General features: G+C 62.8%; 7 pseudogenes; all 7 read left to right on the forward strand.

Moving 5' to 3' along the window:
• Positions 1 to 3,327: 3,327 nt before the first annotated feature.
• On the forward strand, positions 3,328 to 3,446 carry LOC142867522 (uncharacterized; annotated as a pseudogene).
• Positions 3,447 to 7,260: 3,814 nt separating this feature from the next.
• LOC142867550 (uncharacterized) lies at positions 7,261 to 7,379 on the forward strand (annotated as a pseudogene).
• A 3,826-nt stretch (positions 7,380 to 11,205) lies between these two features.
• On the forward strand, positions 11,206 to 11,324 carry LOC142867551 (uncharacterized; annotated as a pseudogene).
• A 3,827-nt stretch (positions 11,325 to 15,151) lies between these two features.
• Positions 15,152 to 15,270, forward strand: LOC142867552 (uncharacterized; annotated as a pseudogene).
• A 3,826-nt stretch (positions 15,271 to 19,096) lies between these two features.
• Positions 19,097 to 19,215, forward strand: LOC142867553 (uncharacterized; annotated as a pseudogene).
• Positions 19,216 to 23,056: 3,841 nt separating this feature from the next.
• Positions 23,057 to 23,175, forward strand: LOC142867554 (uncharacterized; annotated as a pseudogene).
• Positions 23,176 to 27,014: 3,839 nt separating this feature from the next.
• Positions 27,015 to 27,133, forward strand: LOC142867524 (uncharacterized; annotated as a pseudogene).
• The last annotated feature ends 16 nt before the right edge of the window (positions 27,134 to 27,149 follow it).

Below are 27,149 nucleotides of genomic sequence, written 5' to 3' on the forward strand. Positions count from 1 at the left end.
AACTTCAAACTCCTGGGCTCGAGTGATCCTTCTGCCTCAGCCTCCCGGGTAGCTGGGACTGCAGGCATGCGCCACCATGCCCCGCTAATTTTTTATATATATATCAGTTGGCCAATTAATTTCTTTCTATTTATAGTAGAGACGGGGTCTCGCTCTTGCTCAGGCTGGTTTTGAACTCCTGACCTTGAGCAATCCGCCCGCCTCGGCCTCCCAAGAGCTAGGATTACAGGCGTGAGCCACAGCGCCCGGCCGGATTCATTATTTTTAAAAAGTGTCTCTTATCTCTATTATTGCATTTTCTTTTCTCTCTCTTTTCAAGCAGATGATGGGAGTCCAAGTGTTAAGGTGACATGTGTTGCCCGTGCCCCCCTCCCCCCCCCCCGTGTTCTTATTCATTTACCTCTCATGTTGTTCCAGCATATTGTGGGGGCACCAATGTTAAGGTCGGGTGCGTTGCCCTCTCCCAGCCTCCCCCCTCGGGTCAGAGCTTCAAGTGCGCCCATCCCCCAGTCGGTGCGTACCCACCCCATTCCTAATGGATGTGTATGCCCATCCCCTCCCCCCACCCGCCCGACACCCACCCGAAGAAGGTGATTCCTCTGTGTCCACTTAGGTGTCCATCGGTTCGTACCCATTTGCTGGTGAGCGCGAGCACGTGGTGCTCGTGTGTCCATTCTTGGGATACTTGGCTTACTGGAACGGGTTCCAGCTCTGGCCAGGAGAACCACGAGAGGTGCCCCCTCACCGCTGCTCCTCATAGCCGAATAGCACTCCGTGGTGTCCACGGGCCACATTTTACTTACCCACTCGTGGGTCGATGGGCACTCGGGTGGCTTCCAGGTCTTTGCGATTGTGACTTGTGCCCTGACACTAACCCTAACCCTTACCCAGCCCGTCTCCTCCACGGCCCCTGCCTGACTGACTCCTTCCCGCCCGGCCTGTCACCTGTCACCGTCCTCTGCCCCTGCCTGACACGCTCCTCCCCGCCCGGGCCGTCACCGTCCTCGGCCCCTGCCTGACGGGGCTCCTCCGTCGCCTGGGCCTTCCAAGGGCTTGGTGTGGACGCTGGTTCCAGGACGCCCTCCCAGGAACCCGGTAGCAGGGCGGCCGCAGCGTCTCGCGCAACCCAACCGTCCGCCGGCTGGCCGCCGTCGCTAAGTGGCCTGCGGGGGACGTGCTCCCGCTGTGCCGTGGGGGCCCAGCCTGGTGTCTTCTCTGAGGCCCCGCGGCTGCCGCTCCCCGCAAGGGGATAGCCGCGGAGGTGGGGACCGCCTCCTCATGGGGACGTACACCCAGCTCTCCACGTCGGATTCCGGGGCTCTCTGTCCTGCCAGAAGGCCCAGCTGGCCTGCGGGTCCTTAGAGTGGCAAAAACATCCGAAAACTGAGATTGAGGGTCCGGTGGGTGTCTGCACTTTTGTGCTGGGCTCCCCAGGGAGGCCCGGGGGCTGGCTGGACAACGCGGTCTGCTGGGCTGGGGGGGGGGTTTGGAGGAGCAACTGATGCCCTTTGCACTTTGGGTAGCAAGTGTCTGAGGTGTCTCTGGGCCCTGTGCCATGTGGGGGCGGGGGCGGGGGCGGGGTGGGAGGAGGAGGAGGAGGAGGAGGAGGAGGAGGAGGAGGAGGTGGGAAGGGCCGTGGCCTGCAGTCGTGTTCCCCGGGGTGGCACAGCATGTGGCTTCTTCCACAGGCTGCTTGTCCTGGGCTCCCTGCACCTGGGCCTTTGGAGGACTGGCCCTGTGCTTGCCAACACTTCCTGCAGGGACCCAGAGCTGGGAGGTTGCATCTCTCAGCCCTGGGTCGGGCAGAGCCCCAGCGGGCCAGGCCCACAACCTCTCTCAGCAGGGGTCCCCCAGAAGGCTCCTTTGGGACCAGGATTCTCTTGCGGGTGACTCTTTAAGGTCTGGCCCCTGGATGGAGGGGCACCAGGAGTAGAGGAGCAGGAAGGGGAAGGGGGTGGCCATGCGAGGGGACACTTTCAGGCCAAGTCCCAGCTTCAGTCTGATCCTCCTGGGAACGCCGGGGTGGACATCACACCTCCTGGTTGCCCCGCTCTGAGACCAGGAGCCGGGCTTCGCATTCCCACAGCAGCCAGTCGTGGGCTGAGGACACCTGGGGCGTTGGGAACTCCCTGGCTTCTCCTTGGTTTAACATCTGGAGCTGCTTGTGAATTGTGCCGCCACACACACCCGAGTGCAGGTGTCTTCTGCACAGACTGCGGGCCTCGCTCTTCTGAATGCCGCTAGCTCGCGACCCACCCACGGGTGAACCTGGTCAGGGTACTTTCTCTCAGGGGCAGACTCTGATCCGGGCGGGCTACCGGTGTCTCTGTTTGCTCCTTTCTTTCTTCCACTTCGGGAAAGGCTTCCTTACTGGGTGTGGAAATCTCCTATGCCTTTCCTCGCCTATTCTGTCAGCTCTAAAATTCTCTTTCGGTTGCCACCCTCACAGATGGATTAGGAAACTCTTTGCGGTGCACTCATTAGTGAAATGACCTCAATGACGCTGGAATCCAATATCTAATCGCCGATTTTTGGCGAGTCCACACGCCAGGGTGGTTGGGGTCCAATGCAGCCCCGGCCAGGCCCAGGCCCCTTGGACTGGGCCACAGGAGGACACAGAGGAGGGTCCCGGCCCCCACGGTAGGTAGAGGTGCGGGCAGTTCTCCAAGGGCTTGGGTGTTTTCCAGAGGGAGGAGATGGAGGGGACTGATTTCTTCAGCGCCCCACAAACCACGCCACCCCACCCCACCCATGGGACACATCCCGAGAGAGAGAGAGACGCCCCATACACTGGCTCCCCTCCCCCGTGCGCTGTGCCCCAGCCCTGGCCCGGGGGAATAGGCGGCCGCCAGGCCACAGGGTGGGGGGCGCAGCTGAAAGGGGTTGTGGGGGAGGGCCGCCCCTGGCTGGGGTCAAAGGGCGAGTGGCCCGCCCCTCCCGCCCGTGCGCAGTCAGCGGCCCCGGCACGCTGGGGGTGGGGGGCGGGGAGGTGAAGGAGGCCAGGCAAGGAGAGGAGGGGGGCTTGAAGGTCTCCACCTTGGCGGGTCCAGCCGTGGAGGCGCATCTTGTGTGAGTGTGAGTGTGAGTGAGTGAGTGAGTGTGAGTGTGAGTGTGTGTGTATACAGAGACAGCCCCCAACCCCGGCCCGCCGCTCCCTGCCCGCCCCGCCTGTCACCCCCGTCCCTCGGAGCCCGCGGGACCCGGCCGGCGAACTCAACAGGCCCGACCCGGCGCGGGGCCTGGGGCGGGAGGAGGCGGCGGGGAAGCGCGGAGAGGCTCGGCTTCTTGAGCGGGGCAGGGGCGCCCTCCGCCGTCCACGGCCACGCCGTCCACGGCCACACCACCCCGAACGCGCCCGATCCCGTCTGGTCTCGGAAGCTAAGCAGGGTCGGGCCTGGTTAGAACTTGGATGGGAGACCGCCCGGGAATACCGGGTGCCGTAGGCTTCTTCTTTTTTTTTTTGCCTCTGGTTCTGTCGCGTTTCTGGGAGTGCGGGGGCGGCCCGGGGTGGGGGGGACCCCCACCCTCGGCGCCCGCCGCGGTGCCTGGCGCCCCAGCCCGCACCGTGGGGCCTCCTCTTGTCCCGAGCCGTGACACCGCCGCCACGCGGCAGCATGCCTGGCTTCTGGACAGTCAGGTCTCAGACCAAAGGTCTGCTCTGTGGGAGCCGACACGCTGGAGGAAACCTTGAGAGTCTGAGAGGGGAGGGAGTTCCAGAAGAAGGCCAGGATGTCATTTTGAGGGAGTATGTGACCAGAACTCCTCCCGTTGCTTTTGGGGTTCTATGGGCTACACGTAGGAATCTTTGGTGGTGGCACCTGATGTTCGGGGATCCGGAGTCACACCCAGACCTGCTCCACAGGCCTCCTTTTACTTTTCTCTTCGGATTCATTTTTTTTTTTTTTTTTGAGACAGAGTCTCGGTTTGTTGCCCAGGCTAGAGTGAGTGCCGTGGCGTCAGCCTAGCTCACAGCAACTTCAAACTCCTGGGCTCGAGTGATCCTTCTGCCTCAGCCTCCCGGGTAGCTGGGACTGCAGGCATGCGCCACCATGCCCCGCTAATTTTTTATATATATATCAGTTGGCCAATTAATTTCTTTCTATTTATAGTAGAGACGGGGTCTCGCTCTTGCTCAGGCTGGTTTTGAACTCCTGACCTTGAGCAATCCGCCCGCCTCGGCCTCCCAAGAGCTAGGATTACAGGCGTGAGCCACAGCGCCCGGCCGGATTCATTATTTTTAAAAAGTGTCTCTTATCTCTATTATTGCATTTTCTTTTCTCTCTCTTTTCAAGCAGATGATGGGAGTCCAAGTGTTAAGGTGACATGTGTTGCCCGTGCCCCCCTCCCCCCCCCCCCGTGTTCTTATTCATTTACCTCTCATGTTGTTCCAGCATATTGTGGGGGCACCAATGTTAAGGTCGGGTGCGTTGCCCTCTCCCAGCCTCCCCCCTCGGGTCAGAGCTTCAAGTGCGCCCATCCCCCAGTCGGTGCGTACCCACCCCATTCCTAATGGATGTGTATGCCCATCCCCTCCCCCCACCCGCCCGACACCCACCCGAAGAAGGTGATTCCTCTGTGTCCACTTAGGTGTCCATCGGTTCGTACCCATTTGCTGGTGAGCGCGAGCACGTGGTGCTCGTGTGTCCATTCTTGGGATACTTGGCTTACTGGAACGGGTTCCAGCTCTGGCCAGGAGAACCACGAGAGGTGCCCCCTCACCGCTGCTCCTCATAGCCGAATAGCACTCCGTGGTGTCCACGGGCCACATTTTACTTACCCACTCGTGGGTCGATGGGCACTCGGGTGGCTTCCAGGTCTTTGCGATTGTGACTTGTGCCCTGACACTAACCCTAACCCTTACCCAGCCCGTCTCCTCCACGGCCCCTGCCTGACTGACTCCTTCCCGCCCGGCCTGTCACCTGTCACCGTCCTCTGCCCCTGCCTGACACGCTCCTCCCCGCCCGGGCCGTCACCGTCCTCGGCCCCTGCCTGACGGGGCTCCTCCGTCGCCTGGGCCTTCCAAGGGCTTGGTGTGGACGCTGGTTCCAGGACGCCCTCCCAGGAACCCGGTAGCAGGGCGGCCGCAGCGTCTCGCGCAACCCAACCATCCGCCGGCTGGCCGCCGTCGCTAAGTGGCCTGCGGGGGACGTGCTCCCGCTGTGCCGTGGGGGCCCAGCCTGGTGTCTTCTCTGAGGCCCCGCGGCTGCCGCTCCCCGCAAGGGGATAGCCGCGGAGGTGGGGACCGCCTCCTCATGGGGACGTACACCCAGCTCTCCACGTCGGATTCCGGGGCTCTCTGTCCTGCCAGAAGGCCCAGCTGGCCTGCGGGTCCTTAGAGTGGCAAAAACATCCGATAACTGAGATTGAGGGTCCGGTGGGTGTCTGCACTTTTGTGCTGGGCTCCCCAGGGAGGCCCGGGGGCTGGCTGGACAACGCGGTCTGCTGGGCTGGGGGGGGGTTTGGAGGAGCAACTGATGCCCTTTGCACTTTGGGTAGCAAGTGTCTGAGGTGTCTCTGGGCCCTGTGCCATGTGGGGGCGGGGGCGGGGGCGGGGTGGGAGGAGGAGGAGGAGGAGGAGGAGGTGGGAAGGGCCGTGGCCTGCAGTCGTGTTCCCCGGGGTGGCACAGCATGTGGCTTCTTCCACAGGCTGCTTGGCCTGGGCTCCCTGCACCTGGGCCTTTGGAGGACTGGCCCTGTGCTTGCCAACACTTCCTGCAGGGACCCAGAGCTGGGAGGTTGCATCTCTCAGCCCTGGGTCGGGCAGAGCCCCAGCGGGCCAGGCCCACAACCTCTCTCAGCAGGGGTCCCCCAGAAGGCTCCTTTGGGACCAGGATTCTCTTGCGGGTGACTCTTTAAGGTCTGGCCCCTGGATGGAGGGGCACCAGGAGTAGAGGAGCAGGAAGGGGAAGGGGGTGGCCATGCGAGGGGACACTTTCAGGCCAAGTCCCAGCTTCAGTCTGATCCTCCTGGGAACGCCGGGGTGGACATCACACCTCCTGGTTGCCCCGCTCTGAGACCAGGAGCCGGGCTTCGCATTCCCACAGCAGCCAGTCGTGGGCTGAGGACACCTGGGGCGTTGGGAACTCCCTGGCTTCTCCTTGGTTTAACATCTGGAGCTGCTTGTGAATTGTGCCGCCACACACACCCGAGTGCAGGTGTCTTCTGCACAGACTGCGGGCCTCGCTCTTCTGAATGCCGCTAGCTCGCGACCCACCCACGGGTGAACCTGGTCAGGGTACTTTCTCTCAGGGGCAGACTCTGATCCGGGCGGGCTACCGGTGTCTCTGTTTGCTCCTTTCTTTCTTCCACTTCGGGAAAGGCTTCCTTACTGGGTGTGGAAATCTCCTATGCCTTTCCTCGCCTATTCTGTCAGCTCTAAAATTCTCTTTCGGTTGCCACCCTCACAGATGGATTAGGAAACTCTTTGCGGTGCACTCATTAGTGAAATGACCTCAATGACGCTGGAATCCAATATCTAATCGCCGATTTTTGGCGAGTCCACACGCCAGGGTGGTTGGGGTCCAATGCAGCCCCGGCCAGGCCCAGGCCCCTTGGACTGGGCCACAGGAGGACACAGAGGAGGGTCCCGGCCCCCACGGTAGGTAGAGGTGCGGGCAGTTCTCCAAGGGCTTGGGTGTTTTCCAGAGGGAGGAGATGGAGGGGACTGATTTCTTCAGCGCCCCACAAACCACGCCACCCCACCCCACCCATGGGACACATCCCGAGAGAGAGAGACGCCCCATACACTGGCTCCCCTCCCCCGTGCGCTGTGCCCCAGCCCTGGCCCGGGGGAATAGGCGGCCGCCAGGCCACAGGGTGGGGGGCGCAGCTGAAAGGGGTTGTGGGGGAGGGCCGCCCCTGGCTGGGGTCAAAGGGCGAGCGCCCCGCCCCTCCCGCCCGTGCGCAGTCAGCGGCCCCGGCGCGCTGGGGGTGGGGGGCGGGGAGGTGAAGGAGGCCAGGCAAGGAGAGGAGGGGGGCTTGAAGGTCTCCACCTTGGCGGGTCCAGCCGTGGAGGCGCATCTTGTGTGAGTGTGAGTGAGTGAGTGAGTGCGTGTGAGTGTGTGTGTATACAGAGACAGCCCCCAACCCCGGCCCGCCGCTCCCTGCCCGCCCCGCCTGTCACCTTCGTCCCTCGGAGCCCGCGGGACCCGGCCGGCGAACTCAACAGGCCCGACCCGGCGCGGGGCCTGGGGCGGGAGGAGGCGGCGGGGAAGCGCAGAGAGGCTCGGCTTCTTGAGCGGGGCAGGGGCGCCCTCCGCCGTCCACGGCCACACCACCCCGAACGCGCCCGATCCCGTCTGGTCTCGGAAGCTAAGCAGGCTCGGGCCTGGTTAGAACTTGGATGGGAGACCGCCCGGGAATACCGGGTGCCGTAGGCTTCTTCTTTTTTTTTTTGCCTCTGGTTCTGTCGCGTTTCTGGGAGTGCGGGGGCGGCCCGGGGTGGGGGGGACCCCCACCCTCGGCGCCCGCCGCGGTGCCTGGCGCCCCAGCCCGCACCGTGGGGCCTCCTCTTGTCCCGAGCCGTGACACCGCCGCCACGCGGCAGCATGCCTGGCTTCTGGACAGTCAGGTCTCAGACCAAAGGTCTGCTCTGTGGGAGCCGACACGCTGGAGGAAACCTTGAGAGTCTGAGAGGGGAGGGAGTTCCAGAAGAAGGCCAGGATGTCATTTTGAGGGAGTATGTGACCAGAACTCCTCCCGTTGCTTTTGGGGTTCTATGGGCTACACGTAGGAATCTTTGGTGGTGGCACCTGATGTTCGGGGATCCGGAGTCACACCCAGACCTGCTCCACAGGCCTCCTTTTACTTTTCTCTTCGGATTCATTTTTTTTTTTTTTTTTGAGACAGAGTCTCGGTTTGTTGCCCAGGCTAGAGTGAGTGCCGTGGCGTCAGCCTAGCTCACAGCAACTTCAAACTCCTGGGCTCGAGTGATCCTTCTGCCTCAGCCTCCCGGGTAGCTGGGACTGCAGGCATGCGCCACCATGCCCCGCTAATTTTTTATATATATATCAGTTGGCCAATTAATTTCTTTCTATTTATAGTAGAGACGGGGTCTCGCTCTTGCTCAGGCTGGTTTTGAACTCCTGACCTTGAGCAATCCGCCCGCCTCGGCCTCCCAAGAGCTAGGATTACAGGCGTGAGCCACAGCGCCCGGCCGGATTCATTATTTTTAAAAAGTGTCTCTTATCTCTATTATTGCATTTTCTTTTCTCTCTCTTTTCAAGCAGATGATGGGAGTCCAAGTGTTAAGGTGACATGTGTTGCCCGTGCCCCCCTCCCCCCCCCCCGTGTTCTTATTCATTTACCTCTCATGTTGTTCCAGCATATTGTGGGGGCACCAATGTTAAGGTCGGGTGCGTTGCCCTCTCCCAGCCTCCCCCCTCGGGTCAGAGCTTCAAGTGCGCCCATCCCCCAGTCGGTGCGTACCCACCCCATTCCTAATGGATGTGTATGCCCATCCCCTCCCCCCACCCGCCCGACACCCACCCGAAGAAGGTGATTCCTCTGTGTCCACTTAGGTGTCCATCGGTTCGTACCCATTTGCTGGTGAGCGCGAGCACGTGGTGCTCGTGTGTCCATTCTTGGGATACTTGGCTTACTGGAACGGGTTCCAGCTCTGGCCAGGAGAACCACGAGAGGTGCCCCCTCACCGCTGCTCCTCATAGCCGAATAGCACTCCGTGGTGTCCACGGGCCACATTTTACTTACCCACTCGTGGGTCGATGGGCACTCGGGTGGCTTCCAGGTCTTTGCGATTGTGACTTGTGCCCTGACACTAACCCTAACCCTTACCCAGCCCGTCTCCTCCACGGCCCCTGCCTGACTGACTCCTTCCCGCCCGGCCTGTCACCTGTCACCGTCCTCTGCCCCTGCCTGACACGCTCCTCCCCGCCCGGGCCGTCACCGTCCTCGGCCCCTGCCTGACGGGGCTCCTCCGTCGCCTGGGCCTTCCAAGGGCTTGGTGTGGACGCTGGTTCCAGGACGCCCTCCCAGGAACCCGGTAGCAGGGCGGCCGCAGCGTCTCGCGCAACCCAACCGTCCGCCGGCTGGCCGCCGTCGCTAAGTGGCCTGCGGGGGACGTGCTCCCGCTGTGCCGTGGGGGCCCAGCCTGGTGTCTTCTCTGAGGCCCCGCGGCTGCCGCTCCCCGCAAGGGGATAGCCGCGGAGGTGGGGACCGCCTCCTCATGGGGACGTACACCCAGCTCTCCACGTCGGATTCCGGGGCTCTCTGTCCTGCCAGAAGGCCCAGCTGGCCTGCGGGTCCTTAGAGTGGCAAAAACATCCGAAAACTGAGATTGAGGGTCCGGTGGGTGTCTGCACTTTTGTGCTGGGCTCCCCAGGGAGGCCCGGGGGCTGGCTGGACAACGCGGTCTGCTGGGCTGGGGGGGGGGTTTGGAGGAGCAACTGATGCCCTTTGCACTTTGGGTAGCAAGTGTCTGAGGTGTCTCTGGGCCCTGTGCCATGTGGGGGCGGGGGCGGGGGCGGGGTGGGAGGAGGAGGAGGAGGAGGAGGAGGAGGAGGAGGAGGTGGGAAGGGCCGTGGCCTGCAGTCGTGTTCCCCGGGGTGGCACAGCATGTGGCTTCTTCCACAGGCTGCTTGTCCTGGGCTCCCTGCACCTGGGCCTTTGGAGGACTGGCCCTGTGCTTGCCAACACTTCCTGCAGGGACCCAGAGCTGGGAGGTTGCATCTCTCAGCCCTGGGTCGGGCAGAGCCCCAGCGGGCCAGGCCCACAACCTCTCTCAGCAGGGGTCCCCCAGAAGGCTCCTTTGGGACCAGGATTCTCTTGCGGGTGACTCTTTAAGGTCTGGCCCCTGGATGGAGGGGCACCAGGAGTAGAGGAGCAGGAAGGGGAAGGGGGTGGCCATGCGAGGGGACACTTTCAGGCCAAGTCCCAGCTTCAGTCTGATCCTCCTGGGAACGCCGGGGTGGACATCACACCTCCTGGTTGCCCCGCTCTGAGACCAGGAGCCGGGCTTCGCATTCCCACAGCAGCCAGTCGTGGGCTGAGGACACCTGGGGCGTTGGGAACTCCCTGGCTTCTCCTTGGTTTAACATCTGGAGCTGCTTGTGAATTGTGCCGCCACACACACCCGAGTGCAGGTGTCTTCTGCACAGACTGCGGGCCTCGCTCTTCTGAATGCCGCTAGCTCGCGACCCACCCACGGGTGAACCTGGTCAGGGTACTTTCTCTCAGGGGCAGACTCTGATCCGGGCGGGCTACCGGTGTCTCTGTTTGCTCCTTTCTTTCTTCCACTTCGGGAAAGGCTTCCTTACTGGGTGTGGAAATCTCCTATGCCTTTCCTCGCCTATTCTGTCAGCTCTAAAATTCTCTTTCGGTTGCCACCCTCACAGATGGATTAGGAAACTCTTTGCGGTGCACTCATTAGTGAAATGACCTCAATGACGCTGGAATCCAATATCTAATCGCCGATTTTTGGCGAGTCCACACGCCAGGGTGGTTGGGGTCCAATGCAGCCCCGGCCAGGCCCAGGCCCCTTGGACTGGGCCACAGGAGGACACAGAGGAGGGTCCCGGCCCCCACGGTAGGTAGAGGTGCGGGCAGTTCTCCAAGGGCTTGGGTGTTTTCCAGAGGGAGGAGATGGAGGGGACTGATTTCTTCAGCGCCCCACAAACCACGCCACCCCACCCCACCCATGGGACACATCCCGAGAGAGAGAGACGCCCCATACACTGGCTCCCCTCCCCCGTGCGCTGTGCCCCAGCCCTGGCCCGGGGGAATAGGCGGCCGCCAGGCCACAGGGTGGGGGGCGCAGCTGAAAGGGGTTGTGGGGGAGGGCCGCCCCTGGCTGGGGTCAAAGGGCGAGCGCCCCGCCCCTCCCGCCCGTGCGCAGTCAGCGGCCCCGGCGCGCTGGGGGTGGGGGGCGGGGAGGTGAAGGAGGCCAGGCAAGGAGAGGAGGGGGGCTTGAAGGTCTCCACCTTGGCGGGTCCAGCCGTGGAGGCGCATCTTGTGTGAGTGTGAGTGAGTGAGTGAGTGCGTGTGAGTGTGTGTGTATACAGAGACAGCCCCCAACCCCGGCCCGCCGCTCCCTGCCCGCCCCGCCTGTCACCTTCGTCCCTCGGAGCCCGCGGGACCCGGCCGGCGAACTCAACAGGCCCGACCCGGCGCGGGGCCTGGGGCGGGAGGAGGCGGCGGGGAAGCGCGGAGAGGCTCGGCTTCTTGAGCGGGGCAGGGGCGCCCTCCGCCGTCCACGGCCACACCACCCCGAACGCGCCCGATCCCGTCTGGTCTCGGAAGCTAAGCAGGCTCGGGCCTGGTTAGAACTTGGATGGGAGACCGCCCGGGAATACCGGGTGCCGTAGGCTTCTTCTTTTTTTTTTTGCCTCTGGTTCTGTCGCGTTTCTGGGAGTGCGGGGGCGGCCCGGGGTGGGGGGGACCCCCACCCTCGGCGCCCGCCGCGGTGCCTGGCGCCCCAGCCCGCACCGTGGGGCCTCCTCTTGTCCCGAGCCGTGACACCGCCGCCACGCGGCAGCATGCCTGGCTTCTGGACAGTCAGGTCTCAGACCAAAGGTCTGCTCTGTGGGAGCCGACACGCTGGAGGAAACCTTGAGAGTCTGAGAGGGGAGGGAGTTCCAGAAGAAGGCCAGGATGTCATTTTGAGGGAGTATGTGACCAGAACTCCTCCCGTTGCTTTTGGGGTTCTATGGGCTACACGTAGGAATCTTTGGTGGTGGCACCTGATGTTCGGGGATCCGGAGTCACACCCAGACCTGCTCCACAGGCCTCCTTTTACTTTTCTCTTCGGATTCATTTTTTTTTTTTTTTTTGAGACAGAGTCTCGGTTTGTTGCCCAGGCTAGAGTGAGTGCCGTGGCGTCAGCCTAGCTCACAGCAACTTCAAACTCCTGGGCTCGAGTGATCCTTCTGCCTCAGCCTCCCGGGTAGCTGGGACTGCAGGCATGCGCCACCATGCCCCGCTAATTTTTTATATATATATCAGTTGGCCAATTAATTTCTTTCTATTTATAGTAGAGACGGGGTCTCGCTCTTGCTCAGGCTGGTTTTGAACTCCTGACCTTGAGCAATCCGCCCGCCTCGGCCTCCCAAGAGCTAGGATTACAGGCGTGAGCCACAGCGCCCGGCCGGATTCATTATTTTTAAAAAGTGTCTCTTATCTCTATTATTGCATTTTCTTTTCTCTCTCTTTTCAAGCAGATGATGGGAGTCCAAGTGTTAAGGTGACATGTGTTGCCCGTGCCCCCCTCCCCCCCCCCCCGTGTTCTTATTCATTTACCTCTCATGTTGTTCCAGCATATTGTGGGGGCACCAATGTTAAGGTCGGGTGCGTTGCCCTCTCCCAGCCTCCCCCCTCGGGTCAGAGCTTCAAGTGCGCCCATCCCCCAGTCGGTGCGTACCCACCCCATTCCTAATGGATGTGTATGCCCATCCCCTCCCCCCACCCGCCCGACACCCACCCGAAGAAGGTGATTCCTCTGTGTCCACTTAGGTGTCCATCGGTTCGTACCCATTTGCTGGTGAGCGCGAGCACGTGGTGCTCGTGTGTCCATTCTTGGGATACTTGGCTTACTGGAACGGGTTCCAGCTCTGGCCAGGAGAACCACGAGAGGTGCCCCCTCACCGCTGCTCCTCATAGCCGAATAGCACTCCGTGGTGTCCACGGGCCACATTTTACTTACCCACTCGTGGGTCGATGGGCACTCGGGTGGCTTCCAGGTCTTTGCGATTGTGACTTGTGCCCTGACACTAACCCTAACCCTTACCCAGCCCGTCTCCTCCACGGCCCCTGCCTGACTGACTCCTTCCCGCCCGGCCTGTCACCTGTCACCGTCCTCTGCCCCTGCCTGACACGCTCCTCCCCGCCCGGGCCGTCACCGTCCTCGGCCCCTGCCTGACGGGGCTCCTCCGTCGCCTGGGCCTTCCAAGGGCTTGGTGTGGACGCTGGTTCCAGGACGCCCTCCCAGGAACCCGGTAGCAGGGCGGCCGCAGCGTCTCGCGCAACCCAACCGTCCGCCGGCTGGCCGCCGTCGCTAAGTGGCCTGCGGGGGACGTGCTCCCGCTGTGCCGTGGGGGCCCAGCCTGGTGTCTTCTCTGAGGCCCCGCGGCTGCCGCTCCCCGCAAGGGGATAGCCGCGGAGGTGGGGACCGCCTCCTCATGGGGACGTACACCCAGCTCTCCACGTCGGATTCCGGGGCTCTCTGTCCTGCCAGAAGGCCCAGCTGGCCTGCGGGTCCTTAGAGTGGCAAAAACATCCGAAAACTGAGATTGAGGGTCCGGTGGGTGTCTGCACTTTTGTGCTGGGCTCCCCAGGGAGGCCCGGGGGCTGGCTGGACAACGCGGTCTGCTGGGCTGGGGGGGGGGTTTGGAGGAGCAACTGATGCCCTTTGCACTTTGGGTAGCAAGTGTCTGAGGTGTCTCTGGGCCCTGTGCCATGTGGGGGCGGGGGCGGGGGCGGGGTGGGAGGAGGAGGAGGAGGAGGAGGAGGAGGAGGAGGAGGTGGGAAGGGCCGTGGCCTGCAGTCGTGTTCCCCGGGGTGGCACAGCATGTGGCTTCTTCCACAGGCTGCTTGTCCTGGGCTCCCTGCACCTGGGCCTTTGGAGGACTGGCCCTGTGCTTGCCAACACTTCCTGCAGGGACCCAGAGCTGGGAGGTTGCATCTCTCAGCCCTGGGTCGGGCAGAGCCCCAGCGGGCCAGGCCCACAACCTCTCTCAGCAGGGGTCCCCCAGAAGGCTCCTTTGGGACCAGGATTCTCTTGCGGGTGACTCTTTAAGGTCTGGCCCCTGGATGGAGGGGCACCAGGAGTAGAGGAGCAGGAAGGGGAAGGGGGTGGCCATGCGAGGGGACACTTTCAGGCCAAGTCCCAGCTTCAGTCTGATCCTCCTGGGAACGCCGGGGTGGACATCACACCTCCTGGTTGCCCCGCTCTGAGACCAGGAGCCGGGCTTCGCATTCCCACAGCAGCCAGTCGTGGGCTGAGGACACCTGGGGCGTTGGGAACTCCCTGGCTTCTCCTTGGTTTAACATCTGGAGCTGCTTGTGAATTGTGCCGCCACACACACCCGAGTGCAGGTGTCTTCTGCACAGACTGCGGGCCTCGCTCTTCTGAATGCCGCTAGCTCGCGACCCACCCACGGGTGAACCTGGTCAGGGTACTTTCTCTCAGGGGCAGACTCTGATCCGGGCGGGCTACCGGTGTCTCTGTTTGCTCCTTTCTTTCTTCCACTTCGGGAAAGGCTTCCTTACTGGGTGTGGAAATCTCCTATGCCTTTCCTCGCCTATTCTGTCAGCTCTAAAATTCTCTTTCGGTTGCCACCCTCACAGATGGATTAGGAAACTCTTTGCGGTGCACTCATTAGTGAAATGACCTCAATGACGCTGGAATCCAATATCTAATCGCCGATTTTTGGCGAGTCCACACGCCAGGGTGGTTGGGGTCCAATGCAGCCCCGGCCAGGCCCAGGCCCCTTGGACTGGGCCACAGGAGGACACAGAGGAGGGTCCCGGCCCCCACGGTAGGTAGAGGTGCGGGCAGTTCTCCAAGGGCTTGGGTGTTTTCCAGAGGGAGGAGATGGAGGGGACTGATTTCTTCAGCGCCCCACAAACCACGCCACCCCACCCCACCCATGGGACACATCCCGAGAGAGAGAGACGCCCCATACACTGGCTCCCCTCCCCCGTGCGCTGTGCCCCAGCCCTGGCCCGGGGGAATAGGCGGCCGCCAGGCCACAGGGTGGGGGGCGCAGCTGAAAGGGGTTGTGGGGGAGGGCCGCCCCTGGCTGGGGTCAAAGGGCGAGCGCCCCGCCCCTCCCGCCCGTGCGCAGTCAGCGGCCCCGGCGCGCTGGGGGTGGGGGGCGGGGAGGTGAAGGAGGCCAGGCAAGGAGAGGAGGGGGGCTTGAAGGTCTCCACCTTGGCGGGTCCAGCCGTGGAGGCGCATCTTGTGTGAGTGTGAGTGAGTGAGTGAGTGCGTGTGAGTGTGTGTGTATACAGAGACAGCCCCCAACCCCGGCCCGCCGCTCCCTGCCCGCCCCGCCTGTCACCTTCGTCCCTCGGAGCCCGCGGGACCCGGCCGGCGAACTCAACAGGCCCGACCCGGCGCGGGGCCTGGGGCGGGAGGAGGCGGCGGGGAAGCGCGGAGAGGCTCGGCTTCTTGAGCGGGGCAGGGGCGCCCTCCGCCGTCCACGGCCACACCACCCCGAACGCGCCCGATCCCGTCTGGTCTCGGAAGCTAAGCAGGCTCGGGCCTGGTTAGAACTTGGATGGGAGACCGCCCGGGAATACCGGGTGCCGTAGGCTTCTTCTTTTTTTTTTTGCCTCTGGTTCTGTCGCGTTTCTGGGAGTGCGGGGGCGGCCCGGGGTGGGGGGGACCCCCACCCTCGGCGCCCGCCGCGGTGCCTGGCGCCCCAGCCCGCACCGTGGGGCCTCCTCTTGTCCCGAGCCGTGACACCGCCGCCACGCGGCAGCATGCCTGGCTTCTGGACAGTCAGGTCTCAGACCAAAGGTCTGCTCTGTGGGAGCCGACACGCTGGAGGAAACCTTGAGAGTCTGAGAGGGGAGGGAGTTCCAGAAGAAGGCCAGGATGTCATTTTGAGGGAGTATGTGACCAGAACTCCTCCCGTTGCTTTTGGGGTTCTATGGGCTACACGTAGGAATCTTTGGTGGTGGCACCTGATGTTCGGGGATCCGGAGTCACACCCAGACCTGCTCCACAGGCCTCCTTTTACTTTTCTCTTCGGATTCATTTTTTTTTTTTTTTTTGAGACAGAGTCTCGGTTTGTTGCCCAGGCTAGAGTGAGTGCCGTGGCGTCAGCCTAGCTCACAGCAACTTCAAACTCCTGGGCTCGAGTGATCCTTCTGCCTCAGCCTCCCGGGTAGCTGGGACTGCAGGCATGCGCCACCATGCCCCGCTAATTTTTTATATATATATCAGTTGGCCAATTAATTTCTTTCTATTTATAGTAGAGACGGGGTCTCGCTCTTGCTCAGGCTGGTTTTGAACTCCTGACCTTGAGCAATCCGCCCGCCTCGGCCTCCCAAGAGCTAGGATTACAGGCGTGAGCCACAGCGCCCGGCCGGATTCATTATTTTTAAAAAGTGTCTCTTATCTCTATTATTGCATTTTCTTTTCTCTCTCTTTTCAAGCAGATGATGGGAGTCCAAGTGTTAAGGTGACATGTGTTGCCCGTGCCCCCCTCCCCCCCCCCCGTGTTCTTATTCATTTACCTCTCATGTTGTTCCAGCATATTGTGGGGGCACCAATGTTAAGGTCGGGTGCGTTGCCCTCTCCCAGCCTCCCCCCTCGGGTCAGAGCTTCAAGTGCGCCCATCCCCCAGTCGGTGCGTACCCACCCCATTCCTAATGGATGTGTATGCCCATCCCCTCCCCCCACCCGCCCGACACCCACCCGAAGAAGGTGATTCCTCTGTGTCCACTTAGGTGTCCATCGGTTCGTACCCATTTGCTGGTGAGCGCGAGCACGTGGTGCTCGTGTGTCCATTCTTGGGATACTTGGCTTACTGGAACGGGTTCCAGCTCTGGCCAGGAGAACCACGAGAGGTGCCCCCTCACCGCTGCTCCTCATAGCCGAATAGCACTCCGTGGTGTCCACGGGCCACATTTTACTTACCCACTCGTGGGTCGATGGGCACTCGGGTGGCTTCCAGGTCTTTGCGATTGTGACTTGTGCCCTGACACTAACCCTAACCCTTACCCAGCCCGTCTCCTCCACGGCCCCTGCCTGACTGACTCCTTCCCGCCCGGCCTGTCACCTGTCACCGTCCTCTGCCCCTGCCTGACACGCTCCTCCCCGCCCGGGCCGTCACCGTCCTCGGCCCCTGCCTGACGGGGCTCCTCCGTCGCCTGGGCCTTCCAAGGGCTTGGTGTGGACGCTGGTTCCAGGACGCCCTCCCAGGAACCCGGTAGCAGGGCGGCCGCAGCGTCTCGCGCAACCCAACCGTCCGCCGGCTGGCCGCCGTCGCTAAGTGGCCTGCGGGGGACGTGCTCCCGCTGTGCCGTGGGGGCCCAGCCTGGTGTCTTCTCTGAGGCCCCGCGGCTGCCGCTCCCCGCAAGGGGATAGCCGCGGAGGTGGGGACCGCCTCCTCATGGGGACGTACACCCAGCTCTCCACGTCGGATTCCGGGGCTCTCTGTCCTGCCAGAAGGCCCAGCTGGCCTGCGGGTCCTTAGAGTGGCAAAAACATCCGAAAACTGAGATTGAGGGTCCGGTGGGTGTCTGCACTTTTGTGCTGGGCTCCCCAGGGAGGCCCGGGGGCTGGCTGGACAACGCGGTCTGCTGGGCTGGGGGGGGGGTTTGGAGGAGCAACTGATGCCCTTTGCACTTTGGGTAGCAAGTGTCTGAGGTGTCTCTGGGCCCTGTGCCATGTGGGGGCGGGGGCGGGGGCGGGGTGGGAGGAGGAGGAGGAGGAGGAGGAGGAGGAGGAGGAGGTGGGAAGGGCCGTGGCCTGCAGTCGTGTTCCCCGGGGTGGCACAGCATGTGGCTTCTTCCACAGGCTGCTTGTCCTGGGCTCCCTGCACCTGGGCCTTTGGAGGACTGGCCCTGTGCTTGCCAACACTTCCTGCAGGGACCCAGAGCTGGGAGGTTGCATCTCTCAGCCCTGGGTCGGGCAGAGCCCCAGCGGGCCAGGCCCACAACCTCTCTCAGCAGGGGTCCCCCAGAAGGCTCCTTTGGGACCAGGATTCTCTTGCGGGTGACTCTTTAAGGTCTGGCCCCTGGATGGAGGGGCACCAGGAGTAGAGGAGCAGGAAGGGGAAGGGGGTGGCCATGCGAGGGGACACTTTCAGGCCAAGTCCCAGCTTCAGTCTGATCCTCCTGGGAACGCCGGGGTGGACATCACACCTCCTGGTTGCCCCGCTCTGAGACCAGGAGCCGGGCTTCGCATTCCCACAGCAGCCAGTCGTGGGCTGAGGACACCTGGGGCGTTGGGAACTCCCTGGCTTCTCCTTGGTTTAACATCTGGAGCTGCTTGTGAATTGTGCCGCCACACACACCCGAGTGCAGGTGTCTTCTGCACAGACTGCGGGCCTCGCTCTTCTGAATGCCGCTAGCTCGCGACCCACCCACGGGTGAACCTGGTCAGGGTACTTTCTCTCAGGGGCAGACTCTGATCCGGGCGGGCTACCGGTGTCTCTGTTTGCTCCTTTCTTTCTTCCACTTCGGGAAAGGCTTCCTTACTGGGTGTGGAAATCTCCTATGCCTTTCCTCGCCTATTCTGTCAGCTCTAAAATTCTCTTTCGGTTGCCACCCTCACAGATGGATTAGGAAACTCTTTGCGGTGCACTCATTAGTGAAATGACCTCAATGACGCTGGAATCCAATATCTAATCGCCGATTTTTGGCGAGTCCACACGCCAGGGTGGTTGGGGTCCAATGCAGCCCCGGCCAGGCCCAGGCCCCTTGGACTGGGCCACAGGAGGACACAGAGGAGGGTCCCGGCCCCCACGGTAGGTAGAGGTGCGGGCAGTTCTCCAAGGGCTTGGGTGTTTTCCAGAGGGAGGAGATGGAGGGGACTGATTTCTTCAGCGCCCCACAAACCACGCCACCCCACCCCACCCATGGGACACATCCCGAGAGAGAGAGACGCCCCATACACTGGCTCCCCTCCCCCGTGCGCTGTGCCCCAGCCCTGGCCCGGGGGAATAGGCGGCCGCCAGGCCACAGGGTGGGGGGCGCAGCTGAAAGGGGTTGTGGGGGAGGGCCGCCCCTGGCTGGGGTCAAAGGGCGAGCGCCCCGCCCCTCCCGCCCGTGCGCAGTCAGCGGCCCCGGCGCGCTGGGGGTGGGGGGCGGGGAGGTGAAGGAGGCCAGGCAAGGAGAGGAGGGGGGCTTGAAGGTCTCCACCTTGGCGGGTCCAGCCGTGGAGGCGCATCTTGTGTGAGTGTGAGTGAGTGAGTGAGTGCGTGTGAGTGTGTGTGTATACAGAGACAGCCCCCAACCCCGGCCCGCCGCTCCCTGCCCGCCCCGCCTGTCACCTTCGTCCCTCGGAGCCCGCGGGACCCGGCCGGCGAACTCAACAGGCCCGACCCGGCGCGGGGCCTGGGGCGGGAGGAGGCAGCGGGGAAGCGCAGAGAGGCTCGGCTTCTTGAGCGGGGCAGGGGCGCCCTCCGCCGTCCACGGCCACACCACCCCGAACGCGCCCGATCCCGTCTGGTCTCGGAAGCTAAGCAGGCTCGGGCCTGGTTAGAACTTGGATGGGAGACCGCCCGGGAATACCGGGTGCCGTAGGCTTCTTCTTTTTTTTTTTGCCTCTGGTTCTGTCGCGTTTCTGGGAGTGCGGGGGCGGCCCGGGGTGGGGGGGACCCCCACCCTCGGCGCCCGCCGCGGTGCCTGGCGCCCCAGCCCGCACCGTGGGGCCTCCTCTTGTCCCGAGCCGTGACACCGCCGCCACGCGGCAGCATGCCTGGCTTCTGGACAGTCAGGTCTCAGACCAAAGGTCTGCTCTGTGGGAGCCGACACGCTGGAGGAAACCTTGAGAGTCTGAGAGGGGAGGGAGTTCCAGAAGAAGGCCAGGATGTCATTTTGAGGGAGTATGTGACCAGAACTCCTCCCGTTGCTTTTGGGGTTCTATGGGCTACACGTAGGAATCTTTGGTGGTGGCACCTGATGTTCGGGGATCCGGAGTCACACCCAGACCTGCTCCACAGGCCTCCTTTTACTTTTCTCTTCGGATTCATTTTTTTTTTTTTTTTTGAGACAGAGTCTCGGTTTGTTGCCCAGGCTAGAGTGAGTGCCGTGGCGTCAGCCTAGCTCACAGCAACTTCAAACTCCTGGGCTCGAGTGATCCTTCTGCCTCAGCCTCCCGGGTAGCTGGGACTGCAGGCATGCGCCACCATGCCCCGCTAATTTTTTATATATATATCAGTTGGCCAATTAATTTCTTTCTATTTATAGTAGAGACGGGGTCTCGCTCTTGCTCAGGCTGGTTTTGAACTCCTGACCTTGAGCAATCCGCCCGCCTCGGCCTCCCAAGAGCTAGGATTACAGGCGTGAGCCACAGCGCCCGGCCGGATTCATTATTTTTAAAAAGTGTCTCTTATCTCTATTATTGCATTTTCTTTTCTCTCTCTTTTCAAGCAGATGATGGGAGTCCAAGTGTTAAGGTGACATGTGTTGCCCGTGCCCCCCTCCCCCCCCCCGTGTTCTTATTCATTTACCTCTCATGTTGTTCCAGCATATTGTGGGGGCACCAATGTTAAGGTCGGGTGCGTTGCCCTCTCCCAGCCTCCCCCCTCGGGTCAGAGCTTCAAGTGCGCCCATCCCCCAGTCGGTGCGTACCCACCCCATTCCTAATGGATGTGTATGCCCATCCCCTCCCCCCACCCGCCCGACACCCACCCGAAGAAGGTGATTCCTCTGTGTCCACTTAGGTGTCCATCGGTTCGTACCCATTTGCTGGTGAGCGCGAGCACGTGGTGCTCGTGTGTCCATTCTTGGGATACTTGGCTTACTGGAACGGGTTCCAGCTCTGGCCAGGAGAACCACGAGAGGTGCCCCCTCACCGCTGCTCCTCATAGCCGAATAGCACTCCGTGGTGTCCACGGGCCACATTTTACTTACCCACTCGTGGGTCGATGGGCACTCGGGTGGCTTCCAGGTCTTTGCGATTGTGACTTGTGCCCTGACACTAACCCTAACCCTTACCCAGCCCGTCTCCTCCACGGCCCCTGCCTGACTGACTCCTTCCCGCCCGGCCTGTCACCTGTCACCGTCCTCTGCCCCTGCCTGACACGCTCCTCCCCGCCCGGGCCGTCACCGTCCTCGGCCCCTGCCTGACGGGGCTCCTCCGTCGCCTGGGCCTTCCAAGGGCTTGGTGTGGACGCTGGTTCCAGGACGCCCTCCCAGGAACCCGGTAGCAGGGCGGCCGCAGCGTCTCGCGCAACCCAACCATCCGCCGGCTGGCCGCCGTCGCTAAGTGGCCTGCGGGGGACGTGCTCCCGCTGTGCCGTGGGGGCCCAGCCTGGTGTCTTCTCTGAGGCCCCGCGGCTGCCGCTCCCCGCAAGGGGATAGCCGCGGAGGTGGGGACCGCCTCCTCATGGGGACGTACACCCAGCTCTCCACGTCGGATTCCGGGGCTCTCTGTCCTGCCAGAAGGCCCAGCTGGCCTGCGGGTCCTTAGAGTGGCAAAAACATCCGAAAACTGAGATTGAGGGTCCGGTGGGTGTCTGCACTTTTGTGCTGGGCTCCCCAGGGAGGCCCGGGGGCTGGCTGGACAACGCGGTCTGCTGGGCTGGGGGGGGGGGTTTGGAGGAGCAACTGATGCCCTTTGCACTTTGGGTAGCAAGTGTCTGAGGTGTCTCTGGGCCCTGTGCCATGTGGGGGCGGGGGCGGGGGCGGGGTGGGAGGAGGAGGAGGAGGAGGAGGAGGAGGAGGAGGAGGAGGAGGAGGAGGAGGTGGGAAGGGCCGTGGCCTGCAGTCGTGTTCCCCGGGGTGGCACAGCATGTGGCTTCTTCCACAGGCTGCTTGGCCTGGGCTCCCTGCACCTGGGCCTTTGGAGGACTGGCCCTGTGCTTGCCAACACTTCCTGCAGGGACCCAGAGCTGGGAGGTTGCATCTCTCAGCCCTGGGTCGGGCAGAGCCCCAGCGGGCCAGGCCCACAACCTCTCTCAGCAGGGGTCCCCCAGAAGGCTCCTTTGGGACCAGGATTCTCTTGCGGGTGACTCTTTAAGGTCTGGCCCCTGGATGGAGGGGCACCAGGAGTAGAGGAGCAGGAAGGGGAAGGGGGTGGCCATGCGAGGGGACACTTTCAGGCCAAGTCCCAGCTTCAGTCTGATCCTCCTGGGAACGCCGGGGTGGACATCACACCTCCTGGTTGCCCCGCTCTGAGACCAGGAGCCGGGCTTCGCATTCCCACAGCAGCCAGTCGTGGGCTGAGGACACCTGGGGCGTTGGGAACTCCCTGGCTTCTCCTTGGTTTAACATCTGGAGCTGCTTGTGAATTGTGCCGCCACACACACCCGAGTGCAGGTGTCTTCTGCACAGACTGCGGGCCTCGCTCTTCTGAATGCCGCTAGCTCGCGACCCACCCACGGGTGAACCTGGTCAGGGTACTTTCTCTCAGGGGCAGACTCTGATCCGGGCGGGCTACCGGTGTCTCTGTTTGCTCCTTTCTTTCTTCCACTTCGGGAAAGGCTTCCTTACTGGGTGTGGAAATCTCCTATGCCTTTCCTCGCCTATTCTGTCAGCTCTAAAATTCTCTTTCGGTTGCCACCCTCACAGATGGATTAGGAAACTCTTTGCGGTGCACTCATTAGTGAAATGACCTCAATGACGCTGGAATCCAATATCTAATCACCGATTTTTGGCGAGTCCACACGCCAGGGTGGTTGGGGTCCAATGCAGCCCCGGCCAGGCCCAGGCCCCTTGGACTGGGCCACAGGAGGACACAGAGGAGGGTCCCGGCCCCCACGGTAGGTAGAGGTGCGGGCAGTTCTCCAAGGGCTTGGGTGTTTTCCAGAGGGAGGAGATGGAGGGGACTGATTTCTTCAGCGCCCCACAAACCACGCCACCCCACCCCACCCATGGGACACATCCCGAGAGAGAGAGACGCCCCATACACTGGCTCCCCTCCCCCGTGCGCTGTGCCCCAGCCCTGGCCCGGGGGAATAGGCGGCCGCCAGGCCACAGGGTGGGGGGCGCAGCTGAAAGGGGTTGTGGGGGAGGGCCGCCCCTGGCTGGGGTCAAAGGGCGAGCGCCCCGCCCCTCCCGCCCGTGCGCAGTCAGCGGCCCCGGCGCGCTGGGGGTGGGGGGCGGGGAGGTGAAGGAGGCCAGGCAAGGAGAGGAGGGGGGCTTGAAGGTCTCCACCTTGGCGGGTCCAGCCGTGGAGGCGCATCTTGTGTGAGTGTGAGTGAGTGAGTGAGTGCGTGTGAGTGTGTGTGTATACAGAGACAGCCCCCAACCCCGGCCCGCCGCTCCCTGCCCGCCCCGCCTGTCACCTTCGTCCCTCGGAGCCCGCGGGACCCGGCCGGCGAACTCAACAGGCCCGACCCGGCGCGGGGCCTGGGGCGGGAGGAGGCGGCGGGGAAGCGCAGAGAGGCTCGGCTTCTTGAGCGGGGCAGGGGCGCCCTCCGCCGTCCACGGCCACACCACCCCGAACGCGCCCGATCCCGTCTGGTCTCGGAAGCTAAGCAGGCTCGGGCCTGGTTAGAACTTGGATGGGAGACCGCCCGGGAATACCGGGTGCCGTAGGCTTCTTCTTTTTTTTTTTGCCTCTGGTTCTGTCGCGTTTCTGGGAGTGCGGGGGCGGCCCGGGGTGGGGGGGACCCCCACCCTCGGCGCCCGCCGCGGTGCCTGGCGCCCCAGCCCGCACCGTGGGGCCTCCTCTTGTCCCGAGCCGTGACACCGCCGCCACGCGGCAGCATGCCTGGCTTCTGGACAGTCAGGTCTCAGACCAAAGGTCTGCTCTGTGGGAGCCGACACGCTGGAGGAAACCTTGAGAGTCTGAGAGGGGAGGGAGTTCCAGAAGAAGGCCAGGATGTCATTTTGAGGGAGTATGTGACCAGAACTCCTCCCGTTGCTTTTGGGGTTCTATGGGCTACACGTAGGAATCTTTGGTGGTGGCACCTGATGTTCGGGGATCCGGAGTCACACCCAGACCTGCTCCACAGGCCTCCTTTTACTTTTCTCTTCGGATTCATTTTTTTTTTTTTTTTTGAGACAGAGTCTCGGTTTGTTGCCCAGGCTAGAGTGAGTGCCGTGGCGTCAGCCTAGCTCACAGCAACTTCAAACTCCTGGGCTCGAGTGATCCTTCTGCCTCAGCCTCCCGGGTAGCTGGGACTGCAGGCATGCGCCACCATGCCCCGCTAATTTTTTATATATATATCAGTTGGCCAATTAATTTCTTTCTATTTATAGTAGAGACGGGGTCTCGCTCTTGCTCAGGCTGGTTTTGAACTCCTGACCTTGAGCAATCCGCCCGCCTCGGCCTCCCAAGAGCTAGGATTACAGGCGTGAGCCACAGCGCCCGGCCGGATTCATTATTTTTAAAAAGTGTCTCTTATCTCTATTATTGCATTTTCTTTTCTCTCTCTTTTCAAGCAGATGATGGGAGTCCAAGTGTTAAGGTGACATGTGTTGCCCGTGCCCCCCTCCCCCCCCCCCCGTGTTCTTATTCATTTACCTCTCATGTTGTTCCAGCATATTGTGGGGGCACCAATGTTAAGGTCGGGTGCGTTGCCCTCTCCCAGCCTCCCCCCTCGGGTCAGAGCTTCAAGTGCGCCCATCCCCCAGTCGGTGCGTACCCACCCCATTCCTAATGGATGTGTATGCCCATCCCCTCCCCCCACCCGCCCGACACCCACCCGAAGAAGGTGATTCCTCTGTGTCCACTTAGGTGTCCATCGGTTCGTACCCATTTGCTGGTGAGCGCGAGCACGTGGTGCTCGTGTGTCCATTCTTGGGATACTTGGCTTACTGGAACGGGTTCCAGCTCTGGCCAGGAGAACCACGAGAGGTGCCCCCTCACCGCTGCTCCTCATAGCCGAATAGCACTCCGTGGTGTCCACGGGCCACATTTTACTTACCCACTCGTGGGTCGATGGGCACTCGGGTGGCTTCCAGGTCTTTGCGATTGTGACTTGTGCCCTGACACTAACCCTAACCCTTACCCAGCCCGTCTCCTCCACGGCCCCTGCCTGACTGACTCCTTCCCGCCCGGCCTGTCACCTGTCACCGTCCTCTGCCCCTGCCTGACACGCTCCTCCCCGCCCGGGCCGTCACCGTCCTCGGCCCCTGCCTGACGGGGCTCCTCCGTCGCCTGGGCCTTCCAAGGGCTTGGTGTGGACGCTGGTTCCAGGACGCCCTCCCAGGAACCCGGTAGCAGGGCGGCCGCAGCGTCTCGCGCAACCCAACCGTCCGCCGGCTGGCCGCCGTCGCTAAGTGGCCTGCGGGGGACGTGCTCCCGCTGTGCCGTGGGGGCCCAGCCTGGTGTCTTCTCTGAGGCCCCGCGGCTGCCGCTCCCCGCAAGGGGATAGCCGCGGAGGTGGGGACCGCCTCCTCATGGGGACGTACACCCAGCTCTCCACGTCGGATTCCGGGGCTCTCTGTCCTGCCAGAAGGCCCAGCTGGCCTGCGGGTCCTTAGAGTGGCAAAAACATCCGAAAACTGAGATTGAGGGTCCGGTGGGTGTCTGCACTTTTGTGCTGGGCTCCCCAGGGAGGCCCGGGGGCTGGCTGGACAACGCGGTCTGCTGGGCTGGGGGGGGGGTTTGGAGGAGCAACTGATGCCCTTTGCACTTTGGGTAGCAAGTGTCTGAGGTGTCTCTGGGCCCTGTGCCATGTGGGGGCGGGGGCGGGGGCGGGGTGGGAGGAGGAGGAGGAGGAGGAGGAGGAGGAGGAGGAGGAGGAGGAGGAGGTGGGAAGGGCCGTGGCCTGCAGTCGTGTTCCCCGGGGTGGCACAGCATGTGGCTTCTTCCACAGGCTGCTTGGCCTGGGCTCCCTGCACCTGGGCCTTTGGAGGACTGGCCCTGTGCTTGCCAACACTTCCTGCAGGGACCCAGAGCTGGGAGGTTGCATCTCTCAGCCCTGGGTCGGGCAGAGCCCCAGCGGGCCAGGCCCACAACCTCTCTCAGCAGGGGTCCCCCAGAAGGCTCCTTTGGGACCAGGATTCTCTTGCGGGTGACTCTTTAAGGTCTGGCCCCTGGATGGAGGGGCACCAGGAGTAGAGGAGCAGGAAGGGGAAGGGGGTGGCCATGCGAGGGGACACTTTCAGGCCAAGTCCCAGCTTCAGTCTGATCCTCCTGGGAACGCCGGGGTGGACATCACACCTCCTGGTTGCCCCGCTCTGAGACCAGGAGCCGGGCTTCGCATTCCCACAGCAGCCAGTCGTGGGCTGAGGACACCTGGGGCGTTGGGAACTCCCTGGCTTCTCCTTGGTTTAACATCTGGAGCTGCTTGTGAATTGTGCCGCCACACACACCCGAGTGCAGGTGTCTTCTGCACAGACTGCGGGCCTCGCTCTTCTGAATGCCGCTAGCTCGCGACCCACCCACGGGTGAACCTGGTCAGGGTACTTTCTCTCAGGGGCAGACTCTGATCCGGGCGGGCTACCGGTGTCTCTGTTTGCTCCTTTCTTTCTTCCACTTTGGGAAAGGCTTCCTTACTGGGTGTGGAAATCTCCTATGCCTTTCCTCGCCTATTCTGTCAGCTCTAAAATTCTCTTTCGGTTGCCACCCTCACAGATGGATTAGGAAACTCTTTGCGGTGCACTCATTAGTGAAATGACCTCAATGACGCTGGAATCCAATATCTAATCGCCGATTTTTGGCGAGTCCACACGCCAGGGTGGTTGGGGTCCAATGCAGCCCCGGCCAGGCCCAGGCCCCTTGGACTGGGCCACAGGAGGACACAGAGGAGGGTCCCGGCCCCCACGGTAGGTAGAGGTGCGGGCAGTTCTCCAAGGGCTTGGGTGTTTTCCAGAGGGAGGAGATGGAGGGGACTGATTTCTTCAGCGCCCCACAAACCACGCCACCCCACCCCACCCATGGGACACATCCCGAGAGAGAGAGACGCCCCATACACTGGCTCCCCTCCCCCGTGCGCTGTGCCCCAGCCCTGGCCCGGGGGAATAGGCGGCCGCCAGGCCACAGGGTGGGGGGCGCAGCTGAAAGGGGTTGTGGGGGAGGGCCGCCCCTGGCTGGGGTCAAAGGGCGAGCGCCCCGCCCCTCCCGCCCGTGCGCAGTCAGCGGCCCCGGCGCGCTGGGGGTGGGGGGCGGGGAGGTGAAGGAGGCCAGGCAAGGAGAGGAGGGGGGCTTGAAGGTCTCCACCTTGGCGGGTCCAGCCGTGGAGGCGCATCTTGTGTGAGTGTGAGTGAGTGAGTGAGTGCGTGTGAGTGTGTGTGTATACAGAGACAGCCCCCAACCCCGGCCCGCCGCTCCCTGCCCGCCCCGCCTGTCACCCCCGTCCCTCGGAGCCCGCGGGACCCGGCCGGCGAACTCAACAGGCCCGACCCGGCGCGGGGCCTGGGGCGGGAGGAGGCGGCGGGGAAGCGCGGAGAGGCTCGGCTTCTTGAGCGGGGCAGGGGCGCCCTCCGCCGTCCACGGCCACACCACCCCGAACGCGCCCGATCCCGTCTGGTCTCGGAAGCTAAGCAGGGTCGGGCCTGGTTAGAACTTGGATGGGAGACCGCCCGGGAATACCGGGTGCCGTAGGCTTCTTCTTTTTTTTTTT

This window comes from Microcebus murinus, unplaced genomic scaffold (assembly GCF_040939455.1).
Source record: "Microcebus murinus isolate Inina unplaced genomic scaffold, M.murinus_Inina_mat1.0 scaf017_hap2_Mmur4.0, whole genome shotgun sequence".
Lineage (NCBI taxonomy): Eukaryota > Metazoa > Chordata > Mammalia > Primates > Cheirogaleidae > Microcebus > Microcebus murinus.